The 5,337-nt window shown below is 34.0% G+C and overlaps 1 long non-coding RNA gene across 1 annotated transcript; it reads right to left on the reverse strand.

Moving 5' to 3' along the window:
• Positions 1–2,977: 2,977 nt before the first annotated feature.
• Positions 2,978–4,612, reverse strand: LOC105796116 (uncharacterized). The gene is made up of 3 exons (XR_001134333.2): positions 4,270–4,612; positions 4,118–4,170; positions 2,978–3,298 (listed from the first exon to the last, which is right to left on the reverse strand). It is a non-coding gene; the product is annotated as an uncharacterized LOC105796116 (long non-coding RNA).
• Positions 4,613–5,337: the final 725 nt, after the last annotated feature.

Here is a 5,337-nt window from a genome sequence, read left to right on the forward strand (position 1 = left end):
ATTAAAATATTTGTTTCATATTACATCAATATTTTTAACGTATCTTTTAGAAAATATATATTTTGATTTCGTCAAAACTTTAAAATCATTTTCTTTTGATTCAAAGGCTTTTAAAATAAAGTGATATTCGATATTCAGATTTTCAAGAAATCGAGCCCTAACGTATTGGGTTCCGATTTTCTTTATTAATCCTAAATAATCGAGAATTTTCTTTTTCAAAACATATAAGCAAAAATTATTTTCGGGAATTCAATATGTTATGTCCTAACGCATTGCGCATGACATATAGCTTTCTCAAAATGAAGATTTTCTTTAAAATTTTAAAACGATATTCAAAGTTCGGGAGTTTTAAGAAATTGTACCCTAACGTATTGGGTTTCGATTTCTTTATCTAACTTGAACATTTGATTATCCGTTTTAGATTTCAACATTAGAGTTTAACAAAAATCTTTTTAACCTTCGGCATTAAGACATTAAACAATCAATTTGGTACCGATTTTTGGGCGTTACGAGGGTGCTAACCCTTCCTTGTGCGTAACTGACTCCCGAATCCGTTTTCTCAAATTTTGTAGACCAAATTTGTTTTTAAGGTGGGCCGATCACACCTAAATCATGGATCGGTGGCGACTCCAATTTTTGTTTTTAAGGTCGACAACTAAATTTTTGTTTTCAAAAAAATGGTTTCGACACATACGTGCAAGGAAAGGTTTCCAGTGTAAAGGCGATCCAAGTTACTTCCAAGAGGAGATGGCCCATTTCAAGTCCTAGAACGAACAAATGAACACGTTTATAAATTAGATTTACCAGGTGAGTACAATACAAGCGCGAGTTTTAACGTATCTAATTTATCTCCTTTTGATGTAGGCGATGATTTGAGGGCAAATCACCTTGAAGAGAGGAATGATACGAACCCGCCCAAGGACTTAGTTGACTCCAAACGAGATCCAATCGAGCTCCCTAGTGGACCAATCACTCGAGCACAAGCCAAATGATTTAAAGAGTCAATATCTGCTTTAGTAGATCGAGTTTGAAAGGAAACTACAAATGGACTCGTCAATCAAGTGTTGGACGATTCAACAAGGGACATTTACAATTTATTTGAGGCTGAATTCGGCTTAGCTAGCTAACCCAGTTGCTAAGATTTGGACATTCTTAATTACATTGGTTTATTTAATTATGTTTAGTTTTCTACAGCTTCAATTACATGTCTGATTCTTTTGCTTATTAAACTTATTAATTGTGTCATTTTTATTCGGTCTTTATTGTGTCATAGCATGTTACATATTTAAATTATGTCTTAGTGTATTACATATTAAAATCATGTCTTTGTCTATTAAGTATGTTCAAATTTAGACAGACTTTATGTATGCTAGCAAGTCAAAATTCTTAAATGTGTCTTAGTCTATTACATATTTATTTGTGCGTTTAATTCGTCTTCTTGTTGTTTAACCAAGTGTTTAATTTGTCATAGTAGGTTATTAAAGCATGCAGATGGACATTCATGCACAATGCCAATTCATTGAAGCTAATCAATGTGGAGCATGCACCCAATTGTGCATGTACATCGGGAGCTGATTGCAGCTGGACATTCATGAATTTTCCAGATTCAATGAAGCTAATTTAATGAAGAACATGCACCCAATTGTGCATGTATTTTGAGAGCTGCTTGGTGCATTCACTTAGCTGATTATTCATGAATCATTAGCCAACAATTGTGAGCTGATCAGCTAACATTTTAAGAGACCATTCGGTGTTTGGTGTTCACATTCAAAGACTCTCCAAAACTAAGTGTTCACACCCAAGGGCCATTTGGCTGCCATCAAATACACTCTCTAGCTGATTCCTCATTCGGTGCACTTTCAAACATTAACTCCAACTATAATTTCGTTTACCAAACAATGCTTTAATCAACTCACTCATTAAGGATATGAACCAAGGCTGCTCATGCACACAAAAGAGCACATTCCCAAGACTGTTTGGGCTTCTCAATGGACAGCTGCTTATTGAAGCCATTTATGGATTTTTCAGCTGGAAATTAAGTCACTTTAGCTCCAAGCATTTGCATTCAATTGTGGCTATTCGGCTGGATATCCAGCAGCCTATAAATAGTTCCTTTGTAAATCTTTTGAAGGTTACTTGATTGATTTTGATATTTTATGAAATATATCAGACTTTGTGAGTTGTTCACTCTAATTGTTCTTCGAGATTCAATTTGACTTATCTAGTTAGCTAGTAGCGTCAAACTTGTTTCTTTCTTGAACTTATCACTCTCCGAGTGTGGCGTGAACTTATCACTCTCCAGTGTGGCGTTCAACCTTATACTGTTTGGTTCCTATCTTGCTAGATAGTGCATCACGGTCCTATGCAGCTATCCATCAACCACCTTAAAACTTATAAGAATTAGATCCTTAATCACTATTATGGGTTCATTCTTATTTTAAGTTCGTTTTACCATCTTTCCATCATTTTACTTTACTATCATTCTTTGTTTTAACTATCTTCTTCCTTTTAAATTAGCCAAGTTGTTAAACCGAAATGAGACTACTTAATTTGACGACCGGGAATTCAACGACTCAATTACACATTGTAAGTTCATATCAGAAAGGCAGTCAAACATATTTAATAACATATATAGGAAGAAAGTGATTGATCACGAAATAACAAGGAAAATAAACATCCAATTGCACAGTAACATCCATTAAGTTGTTCCCCTTACCGTGATTCTGAAAATCCTCCCAGCAAGCATTTGGGAATTAAATACCTAGATATAAGCATTCCAAACAAACAAATTCGTTCAAGAATGAAAATGGAGAAGGCTTCTCCTCTGCCAGTTTAATTGAGGTACATAGAGAATATAGCAAAGCTAAAGAAATTATACGGGTAAAAAAATGTCAACATAAAATAAAAGTTTAAGTCTAGTTTGTCACTGTGATTGCAGTTGAAAATTCTAGTGCAAAAGACTACAACTGAACGCAAATTCACTGCAATCACAAAAGTCAGATATTGCTTCCACTACTGAGAGTAAAAGCAATCAAGATATTTACCATAAATTTAACCTTCTTTGACCTTGCATATTGTATTTTTAATTAAACAAAAAAACAACTAAAACATGAGTAATGCCAACAAAGACATAACAATGAGGCGGAATGCTTTAAATTGAAATTAAGCACTTCAAGTGGCATCAGATGCTTATCTCAATAATAATTGTTGATACAAGTTCTTGACAGTGGTCAAGTAAAGTAATCTCATTTGAACTTATATTTCGAAGTTCTCCTATTAAAGAGTTGACGCCTGCAATCTATCAACCGAAAAAATATATTAAAAAATAGATAAAAGCATGAAATGACAAACTAAATTTGATAAAAATAAAGGGGCAAATGGATAAAAACCAAAATTATCATTAAAGGAAGTGAGCTAATTTAATATGTCAGTAGTAAGAGTCCCTATGTCAGTGGTAAGTTCCATTATCATCTTCAACCCAAAGCAAGATGCATAATTTGATGTGTCATTTTTTATTACTTACAGAATTGATTGAAAAAACAAGTTGCTGAAACTAGCATCAAATCAATTTAACCAATGGCTATAGTTAGAGTCTTAACTTATGACCATCCAATTGACTCAAAAGATCAAGCGAGCTCTAAGGCTTATGCTTATAACGTCATCAATATTTCATATTGTGGCACTTTATTAACTTCTTAAGACTAGTTACATGCATTTCTAACAATTCAAATATGTTTCTAGTTCATTTAGTCAGGTAAGAAAATATTCTAAGTAAAAACAGGACAATAAGAGAAAAGACAAGTGCTAGTTTATTTATTGATGAAGGCTATATCATATATACAAAAACAAGTAAAAACTGACAGGTAATTTGATAATGTTAGCTGTATTATGGATGCTTATTTAAATTACATTGGGGTTGATGAAAACAACACCACCCATGGTATAACCTCATCATTCAAAAAGATTAGGAAGCAAACTAAGGCCAGAAGACTTAAACCTATACCTTTATACAAACGCAGACTCATGAGATCATTATATTTCTATCCATTTTAAATACAAGGCATAATATGCAACGAGAAAACAAATTAGTAGAGGAAAGAACTAAGAGGTACTCAACCTTCATGTTTCTGTCAAAGAAATAAAACCATGAGATCATCATGTTTCATGTTTCTGTCAAAGAAATGCAACTCATTAATCACACGAATATCAAAACTAAGAAGCGAAGCAGTTAAGCGTACAACAACAGCATATAAAATAACATAAACATACAAAATTGGAAAGATTTGGGGTTTGAAACTCATTCGACAAGAAATCCCCTAACGAGGCTATGATGAGAAAGCTGGAGTTCAGAAAGGTAGGGGAAGAGTTTGATGGCGGAAGAAGAACTGAGAGAGGAAAGAATGTCCTTGGCCTATTTAAGAGACGAAAGCTTCATTGCCAAATCAGAATGGTTGAGCACGATAGTGAGCAGAGAAAGGGCTTAGTCCCTAGAATCTTCAACATTCATGGATATCGGCTTCCCCCACAAGATTTTTGATTGATTTTTGGGTCAGAATTGTAAGAAAGGGGATAAAGTTAGGGTTTTGAAGGGTAAAGGCTTAGGAAGTGGAGAAAAGGGTGAGGGACATCGCGTCCACGTCAGCACGATGTCAGGGTACGTGACAGGACATCGCGTCCACGTCAGCGCGATGTCAGGGTACGTGACAAGACATCGCGTCCACGTTAGTGCGTCCTTGAGGAAGCGATTTCCTTCCACGTCAGCAGGTCGCGCTGACATGGACGCGATGTGGCCGCGCGCGTGAATAGTGGCTAACGGTCAAAAAATTGACCGTTGCCCCCCCCCAACGATAATTTTTTTTTTACTATATAAACCTCCACCCCTTTTATTTTCACAAAAAAATTCAATATCAATATACTTCAAAAATTTTCTCAATTCCGTTCAAAAATTCTCTCAAATTCCTTTCAAAATTCTCTCAAATTCCTTCTAAAATACTCTCAATTTCCTTCAAAAAATCTCCAAATCCATATTAAATTTCTTTTTCCATTAAATTTCATTATTTTAAGAAAATTTTAAAATTTTTTATTTTTTTAAAATTTTTAATATTTTCAACAATGGCCAGATCATTGATTCGTCTTGATAGGAATCACATATCGGTGGAGCAAATGAAAATGGTAAGTATTAATTTTAAATTTTAAATTTTATTTAAGATATTTTTATTTATGTATTTTTAGATATTTATTAATTTATTTTTTCTTATAAAAGGCTGAAGATCGGGTATTGGAATGCAATATTTGGAATATGCATGCTCCTCCATCACCGTTAGTAGAGAACTACCT

This window comes from Gossypium raimondii, chromosome 7 (genome assembly GCF_025698545.1).
Source record: "Gossypium raimondii isolate GPD5lz chromosome 7, ASM2569854v1, whole genome shotgun sequence".
Taxonomy (NCBI): Eukaryota; Viridiplantae; Streptophyta; class Magnoliopsida; order Malvales; family Malvaceae; genus Gossypium; species Gossypium raimondii.